Raw genomic sequence first — 16036 nt, 5'->3', positions numbered from 1 at the left:
GCGGATTGGATGGTCACGGGTTCGAACCCAGGCGAATCTAGCCTTAGTTTGCCTGTTTTTTTTAAGCATTTTCTTATTATTATTTATTCATGTACGTTTATCAGGCGCGGATCCAAGCGGGTGCACCAGACGCGTGGCTCCTAATTGATGTAAACTTTTTTTAATTGACCACTTATGAAATTTTGGAACACACCTGTCCAGGAATTTTGATGAGAAATGCAGTGCACGCTCCCTCTTCTTCCAGTTCCTAGATTCGCCGGCCCTCTTATACCATCGTCTTATACCATTGTGAATATTATCATGAGGAAAACCCCTTCACCCGAACTTTTCAAGCTAAAGTACACACTGATTCCAGGTGTTCGAGCACTCCAGAGAATGGTTTGACTAGTCGGCGGCTTGAATTCCCGAGGGTACATTGAGGCCAACAACTATTTTGGTTGACCTCGATTCCAAACCCTTTTTCAAAATGGCCATTCAAACCATAAAATCAGCTACAAACATTCTTTGTTGAAGGGACAACTTTGGCATGAGACAGGCAGTTTTTCATGCAAAATAGCTTCAAGTATAGGACCGTGACTTCTCAAGGAGCTGAGAGAATTATTGACATATCATCAAACAGCAAAAAAGATCTCACCAAAACGGAATGTAACTGTACGTTTGCCTAAAAATCTAAGATTTGCAAGTCACGTCAAACCCGTCTCACATTACACGCTAAATTCATCATTAGTGATGAGCATTTAGTTTGTAACTACAGTGATGAGCATGAGCAGGCGGATAGATTCAAATTACATATCAACTTCCTGGCTACCTAAATCCCCGCGCACACCGAAATTGTCCCTTCAAATCACGTGCACGGAGCTATACGGATACGATTGCCGTGTGCATGGGCATTTCCGACTCCAAAAGAATCGACTCGAATCTTAATTCAAATCCGGCATTGCTGACATCATTGGCGCCAAAGACTATTTCTTTTGACCCTGTTGACCTCGCTTCTAAAATTTTTTTGGGAAAGCCATTCAAACATTAAAAGCAACTGCGAGCATTATCTAATATATCACCGAGCTGTATAAATACGATACATCAAGAAAACTCTGTCGCAATATTGAATTATACGATTATCTGGGACTATTTGAACCCAATTACTCTTTCGCCAGCGAGACCTCGTCACAATCAAGGCGCTTTTTCAATATGGCGACGAATTGAACAAGCTAAATGCCTGTCTATCATGCCCCTATCAGTAAAGCCTTGATGGCCTCGGCGGTTAGACGGTTTCACTACGGATTGGATGGTCACGGGTTCGAACCCCGGCGAATCTAGACTTAGTTTGCCTGTTTTTTTAAGCATTTTATTATTATTATTTATTCATGTACGTTTATCAGGCGCGGATCCAAGCGGGTGCACCAGACGCGTGGCTCCTAATTGATGTAAACTTTTTTTAATTGACCACTTATGAAATTTTGGAACACACCTGTCCAGGAATTTTGATGAGAAATGCAGTGCACGCTCCCTCTTCTTCCAGTTCCTAGATTCGCCGGCCCTCTTATACCATCATCTTATACCATTGTGAATATTATCATGAGGAAAACCCCTTCACCCGAACTTTTCAAGCTGAAGTACACACTGATTCCAGGTGTTCGAGCACTCCAGAGAATGGTTTGACTAGTCGGCGGCTTGAATTCCCGAGGGTACATTGAGGCCAACAACTATTTTGGTTGACCTCGATTCCAAACCCTTTTTCAAAATGGCCATTCAAACCATAAAATCAGCTACAAACATTCTTTGTTGAAGGGACAACTTTCGCATGAGACAGGCAGTTTTTCATGCAAAATAGCTTCAAGTATAGGACCGTGACTTCTCAAGGAGCTGAGAGAATTATTGACATATCATCAAAACAGCAAAAACGATCTCACCAAAACGGAATGTATAACTGTACGTTTGCCTAAAAATCTAAGATTTGCTAGTCACGTCAAACCCGTCTCACATTACACGCTAAATTCATCATTAGTGATGAGCATTTAGTTTGTAACTACAGTGATGAGCAGGCGGATAGATTCAAATTACATATCAACTTCCTGGCTACCTAAATCCCCGCGCACACCGAAATTGTCCCTTCAAATCACCTGCACGGAGCTATATAGATACGATTGCCGTGTGCATGGGCATTTCCGACTCCAAAAGAATCGACTTGAATCTTAATTCAAATCCGGCATTGCTGACATCATTGGCGCCAAAGACTATTTCTTTTGACCCTGTTGACCTCGCTTCTAAAATTTGTTTGGGAAAGCCATTCAAACATCAAAAGCAACTGCGAGCATTATGTAATATATCACCGAGCTGTATAAATACGATCCATCAAGAAAACTCTGTCGCAATATTGAATTATACGATTATCTGGGACTATTTGAACCCAATTACTCTTCCGCCAGCGAGACCTCGTCACAATCAAGGCGCTTTTTCAATATGGCGACGAATTGAACAAACTAAATGCCTGTCTATCATGCCCCTATCAGTAAAGCCTTGATGGCCTCGGCGGTTAGACGGTTTCACTGCGGATTGGATGGTCACGGGTTCGAACCCCGGCGAATCTAGCCTTAGTTTTCCTGTTTTTTTAAGCATTTTCTTATTATTATTCATTCATGTACGTTTATCAGGCGCGGATCCAAGCGGGTGCACCAGACGCGCGGCTCCTAATTGATGTAAACTTTTTTTAATTGACCACTTATGAAATTTTGGAACACACCTGTCCAGGAATTTTGATGAGAAATGCAGTGCACGCTCCCTCTTCTTCCAGTTCCTAGATTCGCCGGCCCTCTTATACCATCATCTTATACCATTGTGAATATTATCATGAGGAAAACCCCTTCACCCGAACTTTTCAAGCTGAAGTACACACTGATTCCAGGTGTTCGAGCACTCCAGAGAATGGTTTGACTAGTCGGCGGCTTGAATTCCCGAGGGTACATTGAGGCCAACAACTATTTTGGTTGACCTCGATTCCAAACCCTTTTTCAAAATGGCCATTCAAACCATAAAATCAGCTACAAACATTCTTTGTTGAAGGGACAACTTTCGCATGAGACAGGCAGTTTTTCATGCAAAATAGCTTCAAGTATAGGACCGTGACTTTTCAAGGAGCTGAGAGAATTATTGACATATCATCAAAACAGCAAAAACGATCTCACCAAAACGGAATGTATAACTGTACGTTTGCCTAAAAATCTAAGATTTGCTAGTCACGTCAAACCCGTCTCACATTACACGCTAAATTCATCATTAGTGATGAGCATTTAGTTTGTAACTACAGTGATGAGCAGGCGGATAGATTCAAATTACATATCAACTTCCTGGCTACCTAAATCCCCGCACACACCGAAATTGTCCCTTCAAATCACCTGCACGGAGCTATATAGATACGATTGCCGTGTGCATGGGCATTTCCGACTCCAAAAGAATCGACTTGAATCTTAATTCAAATCCGGCATTGCTGACATCATTGGCGCCAAAGACTATTTCTTTTGACCCTGTTGACCTCGCTTCTAAAATTTTTTTGGGAAAGCCATTCAAACATTAAAAGCAACTGCGAGCATTATCTAATATATCACCGAGCTGTATAAATACGATCCATCAAGAAAACTATGTCGCAATATTGAATTATACGATTATCTGGGACTATTTGAACCCAATTACTCTTCCGCCAGCGAGACCTCGTCACAATCAAGGCGCTTTTTCAATATGGCGACGAATTGAACAAGCTAAATGCCTGTCTATCATGCCTCTATCAGTAAAGCCTTGATGGCCTCGGCGGTTAGACGGTTTCACTGCGGATTGGATGGTCACGGGTTCGAACCCCGGCGAATCTAGCCTTAGTTTTCCTGTTTTTTTTAAGCATTTTCTTATTATTATTCATTCATGTACGTTTATCAGGCGCGTATCCAAGCGGGTGCACCAGACGCGCGGCTCCTAATTGATGTAAACTTATTTTAATTGACCACTTATGAAATTTTGGAACACACCTGTCCAGGAATTTTGATGAGAAATGCAGTGCACGCTCCCTCTTCTTCCAGTTCCTAGATTCGCCGGCCCTCTTATACCATCATCTTATACCATTGTGAATATTATCATAATAAAACCCCTTCACGCAAACTTTTCAAGCTGAAGTACACACTGATTCCAGGTGTTCGAGCACTCCAGAGAATGGTTTGACTAGTCGGCGGCTTGAATTCCAGAGGGTACATTGAGGCCAACAACTATTTTGGATGACCTCGATTCCAAACCCTTTTTCAAAATGGCCATTCAAACCATAAAATCAGCTACAAACATTCTTTGTTGAAGGGACAACTTTCGCATGAGACAGGCAGTTTTTCATGCAAAATAGCTTCAAGTATAGGACCGTGACTTCTCAAGGAGCTGTGAGAATTATTGACATATCATCAAACAGCAAAAAAGATCTCACCAAAACGGAATGTAACTGTACGTTTGCCTAAAAATCTAAGATTTGCAAGTCACGTCAAACCCGTCTCACATTACACGCTAAATTCATCATTAGTGATGAGCATTTAGTTTGTAACTACAGTGATGAGCAGGCGGATAGATTCAAATTACATATCAACTTCCTGGCTACCTAAATCCCCGCACACACCGAAATTGTCCCTTCAAATCACCTGCACGGAGCTATATAGATACGATTGCCGTGTGCATGGGCATTTCCGACTCCAAAAGAATCGACTCGAATCTTAATTCAAATCCGGCATTGCTGACATCATTGGCGCCAAAGACTATTTCTTTTGACCCTGTTGACCTCGCTTCTAAAATTTGTTTGGGAAAGCCATTCAAACATTAAAAGCAACTGCGAGCATTATCTAATATATCACCGAGCTATATAAATACGATCCATCAAGAAAACTATGTCGCAATATTGAATTATACGATTATCTGGGACTATTTGAACCCAATTACTCTTCCGCCAGCGAGACCTCGTCACAATCAAGGCGCTTTTTCAATATGGCGACGAATTGAACAAGCTAAATGCCTGTCTATCATGCCCCTATCAGTAAAGCCTTGATGGCCTCGGCGGTTAGACGGTTTCACTGCGGATTGGATGGTCACGGGTTCGAACCCCGGCGAATCTAGCCTTAGTTTTCCTGTTTTTTTAAGCATTTTCTTATTATTATTCATTCATGTACGTTTATCAGGCGCGGATCCAAGCGGGTGCACCAGACGCGCGGCTCCTAATTGATGTAAACTTTTTTTAATTGACCACTTATGAAATTTTGGAACACACCTGTCCAGGAATTTTGATGAGAAATGCAGTGCACGCTCCCTCTTCTTCCAGTTCCTAGATTCGCCGGCCCTCTTATACCATCATCTTATACCATTGTGAATATTATCATGAGGAAAACCCCTTCACCCGAACTTTTCAAGCTGAAGTACACACTGATTCCAGGTGTTCGAGCACTCCAGAGTATGGCAAGCCAAAGCGGAATTTATTCAAGACTTTAGAATTACCATTCAAGAAGTTAAATATAAGTTCAAGAAGGAAATATATGTTCAAGACTAAAATATGTTCAACCTTGAATCAAATGTTTTCAACCTTGAATAAAATATGTTCAACCTTGAATAAAATATGTTCAACCTTGAATAAAATATGTCCAACCTTGAATAAAATATGTCCAACCTTGAACAAAATATATTCAACCTTGAACAAAATATATTCAAGACTCACGTGACCATATTCAAGACGCACGTGACCACAAAATTGATGACGTAGAGCGTAGAATCTGTGGTACTTCCGATGCGTTCTGTTTCACGACAGGCATTGCGCATTTTGAACCTATAATTTGCCTGATATGTCTGTGAAACATGTATCGACTCTGACATTCACTCGGCATCCATGTCATGATGTGTAGGATTACAGTACATGTCAGGTGTAGGCGGCTAGGTACGTGTACAACCATGTGTCAAAACCTCGTGCGAACAATTCGAGCTCCGAAACGCAACACAGTACCATGGGTTCGGGAAAGTCCGGACGCGGGTTCGGGAAAGTCCGTAAAGCATCAAAACATGAGCAACTACGTCATCAATTTTTGTGGTCACGTGCGTCTTGAATATGGTCACGTGAGTCTTGAATATATTTTGTTCAAGGTTGAATATATTTTGTTCAAGGTTGACAATATTTGATTCAAGGTTGACAATATTTGATTCAGGATTGAACATATTTTGGTCTTGAACATATATTTAACTTCTTGAATAGTAATTCCACGGTCTTGAATAAATTCCGCTTTGGCTTGCCATACCAGAGAATGGTTTGACTAGTCGGCGGCTTGAATTCCCGAGGGTACATTGAGGCCAACAACTATTTTGGTTGACCTCGATTCCAAACCCTTTTTCAAAATGGCCATTCAAACCATAAAATCAGCTACAAACATTCTTTGTTGAAGGGACAACTTTCGCATGAGACAGGCAGTTTTTCATGCAAAATAGCTTCAAGTATAGGACCGTGACTTTTCAAGGAGCTGAGAGAATTATTGACATATCATCAAAACAGCAAAAACGATCTCACCAAAACGGAATGTATAACTGTACGTTTGCCTAAAAATCTAAGATTTGCTAGTCACGTCAAACCCGTCTCACATTACACGCTAAATTCATCATTAGTGATGAGCATTTAGTTTGTAACTACAGTGATGAGCAGGCGGATAGATTCAAATTACATATCAACTTCCTGGCTACCTAAATCCCCGCACACACCGAAATTGTCCCTTCAAATCACCTGCACGGAGCTATATAGATACGATTGCCGTGTGCATGGGCATTTCCGACTCCAAAAGAATCGACTTGAATCTTAATTCAAATCCGGCATTGCTGACATCATTGGCGCCAAAGACTATTTCTTTTGACCCTGTTGACCTCGCTTCTAAAATTTTTTTGGGAAAGCCATTCAAACATTAAAAGCAACTGCGAGCATTATCTAATATATCACCGAGCTGTATAAATACGATCCATCAAGAAAACTATGTCGCAATATTGAATTATACGATTATCTGGGACTATTTGAACCCAATTACTCTTCCGCCAGCGAGACCTCGTCACAATCAAGGCGCTTTTTCAATATGGCGACGAATTGAACAAGCTAAATGCCTGTCTATCATGCCTCTATCAGTAAAGCCTTGATGGCCTCGGCGGTTAGACGGTTTCACTGCGGATTGGATGGTCACGGGTTCGAACCCCGGCGAATCTAGCCTTAGTTTTCCTGTTTTTTTTAAGCATTTTCTTATTATTATTCATTCATGTACGTTTATCAGGCGCGTATCCAAGCGGGTGCACCAGACGCGCGGCTCCTAATTGATGTAAACTTTTTTTAATTGACCACTTATGAAATTTTGGAACACACCTGTCCAGGAATTTTGATGAGAAATGCAGTGCACGCTCCCTCTTCTTCCAGTTCCTAGATTCGCCGGCCCTCTTATACCATCATCTTATACCATTGTGAATATTATCATAATAAAACCCCTTCACGCAAACTTTTCAAGCTGAAGTACACACTGATTCCAGGTGTTCGAGCACTCCAGAGAATGGTTTGACTAGTCGGCGGCTTGAATTCCAGAGGGTACATTGAGGCCAACAACTATTTTGGATGACCTCGATTCCAAACCCTTTTTCAAAATGGCCATTCAAACCATAAAATCAGCTACAAACATTCTTTGTTGAAGGGACAACTTTCGCATGAGACAGGCAGTTTTTCATGCAAAATAGCTTCAAGTATAGGACCGTGACTTCTCAAGGAGCTGTGAGAATTATTGACATATCATCAAACAGCAAAAAAGATCTCACCAAAACGGAATGTAACTGTACGTTTGCCTAAAAATCTAAGATTTGCAAGTCACGTCAAACCCGTCTCACATTACACGCTAAATTCATCATTAGTGATGAGCATTTAGTTTGTAACTACAGTGATGAGCAGGCGGATAGATTCAAATTACATATCAACTTCCTGGCTACCTAAATCCCCGCGCACACCGAAATTGTCCCTTCAAATCACCTGCACGGAGCTATATAGATACGATTGCCGTGTGCATGGGCATTTCCGACTCCAAAAGAATCGACTCGAATCTTAATTCAAATCCGGCATTGCTGACATCATTGGCGCCAAAGACTATTTCTTTTGACCCTGTTGACCTCGCTTCTAAAATTTGTTTGGGAAAGCCATTCAAACATTAAAAGCAACTGCGAGCATTATCTAATATATCACCGAGCTATATAAATACGATCCATCAAGAAAACTATGTCGCAATATTGAATTATACGATTATCTGGGACTATTTGAACCCAATTACTCTTCCGCCAGCGAGACCTCGTCACAATCAAGGCGCTTTTTCAATATGGCGACGAATTGAACAAGCTAAATGCCTGTCTATCATGCCCCTATCAGTAAAGCCTTGATGGCCTCGGCGGTTAGACGGTTTCACTGCGGATTAGATGGTCACGGGTTCGAACCCCGGCGAATCTAGACTTAGTTTTCCTGTTTTTTTTAAGCATTTTCTTATTATTATTCATTCATGTGCGTTTATCAGGCGCGGATCCAAGCGGGTGCACCAGACGCGCGGCTCCTAATTGATGTAAACTTTTTTTAATTGACCACTTATGAAATTTTGGAACACACCTGTCCAGGAATTTTGATGAGAAATGCAGTGCACGCTCCCTCTTCTTCCAGTTCCTAGATTCGCCGGCCCTCTTATACCATCATCTTATACCATTGTGAATATTATCATGAGGAAAACTCCTTCACCCGAACTTTTCAAGCTGAAGTACACACTGATTCCAGGTGTTCGAGCACTCCAGAGAATGGTTTGACTAGTCGGCGGCTTGAATTCCCGAGGGTACATTGAGGCCAACAACTATTTTGGATGACCTCGATTCCAAACCCTTTTTCAAAATGGCCATTCAAACCATAAAATCAGCTACAAACATTCTTTGTTGAAGGGACAACTTTCGCATGAGACAGGCAGTTTTTCATGCAAAATAGCTTCAAGTATAGGACCGTGACTTCTCAAGGAGCTGAGAGAATTATTGACATATCATCAAACAGCAAAAAAAATCTCACCAAAACGGAATGTAACTGTACGTTTGCCTAAAAATCTAAGATTTGCAAGTCACGTCAAACCCGTCTCACATTACACGCTAAATTCATCATTAGTGATGAGCATTTAGTTTGTAACTACAGTGATGAGCAGGCGGATAGATTCAAATTACATATCAACTTCCTGGCTACCTAAATCCCCGCGCACACCGAAATTGTCCCTTCAAATCACCTGCACGGAGCTATATAGATACGATTGCCGTGTGCATGGGCATTTCCGACTCCAAAAGAATCGACTTGAATCTTCATTCAAATCCGGCATTGCTGACATTGGCGCCAAAGACTATTTCTTTTGACCCTGTTGACCTCGCTTCTAAAATTGTTTTGGGAAAGCCATTCAAACATTAAAAGCAACTGCGAGCATTATCTAATATATCACCGAGCTGTATAAATACGATATATCAAGAAAACTCTGTCGCAATATTGAATTATACGATTATCTGGGACTATTTGAACCCAATTACTCTTCCGCCAGCGAGACCTCGTCACAATCAAGGCGCTTTTTCAATATGGCGACGAATTGAACAAGCTAAATGCCTGTCTATCATGCCCCTATCAGTAAAGCCTTGATGGCCTCGGCGGTTAGACGGTTTCACTGCGGATTGGATGGTCACGGGTTCGAACCCCGGCGAATCTAGCCTTAGTTTTCCTGTTTTTTTTAAGCATTTTCTTATTATTATTCAATCATGTGCGTTTATCAGGCGCGGATCCAAGCGGGTGCACCAGACGCGCGGCTCCTAATTGATGTAAACTTTTTTTAATTGACCACTTATGAAATTTTGGAACACACTTGTCCAGGAATTTTGATGAGAAATGCAGTGCACGCTCCCTCTTCTTCCAGTTCCTAGATTCGCCGGCCCTCTTATACCATCATCTTATACCATTGTGAATATTATCATGAGGAAAACCCCTTCACCCGAACTTTTCAAGCTGAAGTACACACTGATTCCAGGTGTTCGAGCACTCCAGAGAATGGTTTGACTAGTCGGCGGCTTGAATTCCCGAGGGTACATTGAGGCCAACAACTATTTTGGATGACATCGATTCCAAACCCTTTTTCAAAATGGCCATTCAAACCATAAAATCAGCTACAAACATTCTTTGTTGAAGGGACAACTTTCGCATGAGACAGGCAGTTTTTCATGCAAAATAGCTTCAAGTATAGGACCGTGACTTCTCAAGGAGCTGAGAGAATTATTGACATATCATCAAAACAGCAAAAAAGATCTCACCAAAACGGAATGTATAACTGTACGTTTGCTTAAATATCTAAGATTTGCAAGTCACGTCAAACCCTTCTCACATTACACGCTAAATTCATCGTTAGTGATGAGCATTTAGTTTGTAACTACAGTGATGAGCAGGCGGATAGATTCAAATTAACTTCCTGGCTACCTAAATCCCCGCGCACACCGAAATTGTCCCTTCAAATCACCTGCACGGAGCTATATAGATACGATTGCCGTGTGCATGGGCATTTCCGACTCCAAAAGAATCGACTTGAATCTTAATTCAAATCCGGCATTGCTGACATCATTGGCGCCAAAGACTATTTCTTTCGACCCTGTTGACCTCGCTTCTAAAATTTTTTTGGGAAAGCCATTCAAACATTAAAAGCAACTGCGAGCATTATCTAATATATCACCGAGCTGTATAAATACGATCCATCAAGAAAACTATGTCGCAATATTGAATTATACGATTATCTGGGACTATTTGAACCCAATTACTCTTCCGCCAGCGAGACCTCGTCACAATCAAGGCGCTTTTTCAATATGGCGACGAATTGAACAAGCTAAATGCCTGTCTATCATGCCCCTATCAGTAAAGCCTTGATGGCCTCGGCGGTTGGACGGTTTCACTGCGGATTGGATGGTCACGGGTTCGAACCCCGGCGACTCTAGCCTTAGTTTGCCTGTTTTTTTAAGCATTTTATTATTATTATTTATTCATGTACGTTTATCAGGCGCGGATCCAAGCGGGTGCACCAGACGCGCGGCTCCTAATTGATGTAAACTTTTTTTAATTGACCACTTATGAAATTTTGGAACACACCTGTCCAGGAATTTTGATGAGAAATGCAGTGCACGCTCCCTCTTCTTCCAGTTCCTAGATTCGCCGGTCCTCTTATACCATCATCTTATACCATTGTGAATATTATCATGAGGAAAACCCCTTCACCCGAACTTTTCAAGCTGAAGTACACACTGATTCCAGGTGTTCGAGCACTCCAGAGAATGGTTTGACTAGTCGGCGGCTTGAATTCCCGAGGGTACATTGAGGCCAACAACTATTTTGGTTGACCTCGATTCCAAACCCTTTTTCAAAATGGCCATTCAAACCATAAAATCAGCTACAAACATTCTTTGTTGAAGGGACAACTTTCGCATGAGACAGGCAGTTTTTCATGCAAAATAGCTTCAAGTATAGGACCGTGACTTCTCAAGGAGCTGAGAGAATTATTGACATATCATCAAAACAGCAAAAACGATCTCACCAAAACGGAATGTATAACTGTACGTTTGCCTAAAAATCTAAGATTTGCTAGTCACGTCAAACCCGTCTCACATTACACGCTAAATTCATCATTAGTGATGAGCATTTAGTTTGTAACTACAGTGATGAGCAGGCGGATAGATTCAAATTACATATCAACTTCCTGGCTACCTAAATCCCCGCGCACACCGAAATTGTCCCTTCAAATCACCTGCACGGAGCTATACAGATACGATTGCCGTGTGCATGGGCATTTCCGACTCCAAAAGAAATGACTTGAATCTTAATTCAAATCCGGCATTGCTGACATCATTGGCGCCAAAGACTATTTCTTTCGACCCTGTTGACCTCGCTTCTAAAATTTTTTTGGGAAAGCCATTCAAACATTAAAAGCAACTGCGAGCATTATCTAATATATCACCGAGCTGTATAAATACGATATATCAAGAAAACTCTGTCGCAATATTGAATTATACGATTATCTGGGACTATTTGAACCCAATTACTCTTCCGCCAGCGAGACCTCGTCACAATCAAGGCGCTTTTTCAATATGGCGACGAATTGAACAAGCTAAATGCCTGTCTATCATGCCCCTATCAGTAAAGCCTTGATGGCCTCGGCGGTTAGACGGTTTCACTGCGGATTAGATGGTCACGGGTTCGAACCCCGGCGAATCTAGACTTAGTTTTCCTGTTTTTTTTAAGCATTTTCTTATTATTATTCATTCATGTGCGTTTATCAGGCGCGGATCCAAGCGGGTGCACCAGACGCGCGGCTCCTAATTGATGTAAACTTTTTTTAATTGACCACTTATGAAATTTTGGAACACACCTGTCCAGGAATTTTGATGAGAAATGCAGTGCACGCTCCCTCTTCTTCCAGTTCCTTGATTCGCCGGCCCTCTTATACCATCATCTTATACCATTGTGAATATTATCATGAGGAAAACTCCTTCACCCGAACTTTTCAAGCTGAAGTACACACTGATTCCAGGTGTTCGAGCACTCCAGAGAATGGTTTGACTAGTCGGCGGCTTGAATTCCCGAGGGTACATTGAGGCCAACAACTATTTTGGATGACCTCGATTCCAAACCCTTTTTCAAAATGGCCATTCAAACCATAAAATCAGCTACAAACATTCTTTGTTGAAGGGACAACTTTCGCATGAGACAGGCAGTTTTTCATGCAAAATAGCTTCAAGTATAGGACCGTGAATTCTCAAGGAGCTGAGAGAATTATTGACATATCATCAAACAGCAAAAAAGATCTCACCAAAACGGAATGTAACTGTACGTTTGCCTAAAAATCTAAGATTTGCAAGTCACGTCAATCCCGTCTCACATTACACGCTAAATTCATCATTAGTGATGAGCATTTAGTTTGTAACTACAGTGATGAGCAGGCGGATAGATTCAAATTACATATCAACTTCCTGGCTACCTAAATCCCCGCGCACACCGAAATTGTCCCTTCAAATCACCTGCACGGAGCTATATAGATACGATTGCCGTGTGCATGGGCATTTCCGACTCCAAAAGAATCGACTTGAATCTTCATTCAAATCCGGCATTGCTGACATTGGCGCCAAAGACTATTTCTTTTGACCCTGTTGACCTCGCTTCTAAAATTGTTTTGGGAAAGCCATTCAAACATTAAAAGCAACTGCGAGCATTATCTAATATATCACCGAGCTGTATAAATACGATATATCAAGAAAACTCTGTCGCAATATTGAATTATACGATTATCTGGGACTATTTGAACCCAATTACTCTTCCGCCAGCGAGACCTCGTCACAATCAAGGCGCTTTTTCAATATGGCGACGAATTGAACAAGCTAAATGCCTGTCTATCATGCCCCTATCAGTAAAGCCTTGATGGCCTCGGCGGTTAGACGGTTTCACTGCGGATTGGATGGTCACGGGTTCGAACCCCGGCGAATCTAGCCTTAGTTTTCCTGTTTTTTTAAGCATTTTCTTATTATTGTTCATTCATGTACGTTTATCAGGCGCGGATCCAAGCGGGTGCACCAGATGCGCGGCTCCTAATTGATGTAAACTTTTTTTAATTGACCACTTATGAAATTTTGGAACACACCTGTCCAGGAATTTTGATGAGAAATGCAGTGCACGCCCCCTCTTCTTCCAGTTCCTAGATTCGCCGGCCCTCTTATACCATCATCTTATACCATTGTGAATATTATCATGAGGAAAACCCCTTCACCCGAACTTTTCAAGCTGAAGTACACACTGATTCCAGGTGTTCGAGCACTCCAGAGAATGGTTTGACTAGTCGGCGGCTTGAATTCCCGAGGGTACATTGAGGCCAACAACTATTTTGGTTGACCTCGATTCCAAACCCTTTTTCAAAATGGCCATTCAAACCATAAAATCAGCTACAAACATTCTTTGTTGAAGGGACAACTTTCGCATGAGACAGGCAGTTTTTCATGCAAAATAGCTTCAAGTATAGGACCGTGAATTCTCAAGGAGCTGAGAGAATTATTGACATATCATCAAACAGCAAAAAAGATCTCACCAAAACGGAATGTAACTGTACGTTTGCCTAAAAATCTAAGATTTGCAAGTCACGTCAAACCCGTCTCGCATTACACGCTAAATTCATCATTAGTGATGAGCATTTAGTTTGTAACTACAGTGATGAGCAGGCGGATAGATTCAAATTACATATCAACTTCCTGGCTACCTAAATCCCCGCGCACACCGAAATTGTCCCTTCAAATCACGTGCACGGAGCTATATAGATACGATTGCCGTGTGCATGGGCATTTCCGACTCCAAAAGAATCGACTCGAATCTTAATTCAAATCCGGCATTGCTGACATCATTGGCGCCAAAGACTATTTCCTTTGACCCTGTTGACCTCGCTTCTAAAATTTTTTTGGGAAAGCCATTCAAACATTAAAAGCAACTGCGAGCATTATCTAATATATCACCGAGCTGTATAAATACGATCCATCAAGAAAACTATGTCGCAATATTGAATTATACGATTATCTGGGACTATTTGAACCCAATTACTCTTCCGCCAGCGAGACCTCGTCACAATCAAGGCGCTTTTTCAATATGGCGACGAATTGAACAAGCTAAATGCCTGTCTATCATGCCCCTATCAGTAAAGCCTTGATGGCCTCGGCGGTTAGACGGTTTCACTGCAGATTGGATGGTCACGGGTTCGAACCCCGGCGAATTTAGCCTTAGTTTTCCTGTTTTTTTTAAGCATTTTCTTATTATTATTCATTCATGTACGTTCACCAGGCGCGGATCCAAGCGGGTGCACCAGACGCGCGGCTCCTAATTGATGTAAACTTTTTTTAATTGACCACTTATGAAATTTTGGAACACACCTGTCCAGGAATTTTGATGAGAAATGCAGGGCACGCCCCCTCTTCTTCCAGTTCCTAGATTCGCCGGCCCTCTTATACCATCATCTTATACCATTGTGAATATTATATCATGAGGAAAACCCCTTCACCCGAACTTTTCAAGCTGAAGTACACACTGATTCCAGGTGTTCGAGCACTCCAGAGAATGGTTTGACTAGTCGGCGGCCTGAATTCCCGAGGGTGCATTGAGGCCAACAACTATTTTGGTTGACCTCGATTCCAAACCCTTTTTCAAAATGGCCATTCAAACCATAAAATCAGCTACAAACATTCTTTGTTGAAGGGACAACTTTCGCATGAGACAGGCAGTTTTTCATGCAAAATAGCTTCAAGTATAGGACCGTGAATTCTCAAGGAGCTGAGAGAATTATTGACATATCAACAGCAAAAAAGATCTCACCAAAACGGAATGTAACTGTACGTTTGCCTAAAAATCTAAGATTTGCAAGTCACGTCAAACCCGTCTCGCATTACACGCTAAATTCATCATTAGTGATGAGCATTTAGTTTGTAACTACAGTGATGAGCAGGCGGATAGATTCAAATTACATATCAACTTCCTGGCTACCTAAATCCCCGCGCACACCGAAATTGTCCCTTCAAATCACCGGCACGGAGCTATATAGATACGATTGCCGTGTGCATGGGCATTTCCGACTCCAAAAGAATCGACTCGAATCTTAATTCAAATCCGGCATTGCTGACATCATTGGCGCCAAAGACTATTTCTTTTGACCCTGTTGACCTCGCTTCTAAAATTTTTTTGGGAAAGCCATTCAAACATTAAAAGCAACTGCGAGCATTATCTAATATATCACCGAGCTGTATAAATACGATCCATCAAGAAAACTATGTCGCAATATTGAATTATACGATTATCTGGGACTATTTGAACCCAATTACTCTTCCGCCAGCGAGACCTCGTCACAATCAAGGCGCTTTTTCAATATGGCGACGAATTGAACAAGCTAAATGCCTGTCTATCATGCCCCTATCA

Source organism: Lineus longissimus, chromosome 8, assembly GCF_910592395.1.
Source record: "Lineus longissimus chromosome 8, tnLinLong1.2, whole genome shotgun sequence".
Taxonomy (NCBI): domain Eukaryota; kingdom Metazoa; phylum Nemertea; class Pilidiophora; order Heteronemertea; family Lineidae; genus Lineus; species Lineus longissimus.
The sequence above is the reverse complement of the archived record's forward strand: the minus strand, read 5'-3'. Positions refer to the sequence as shown.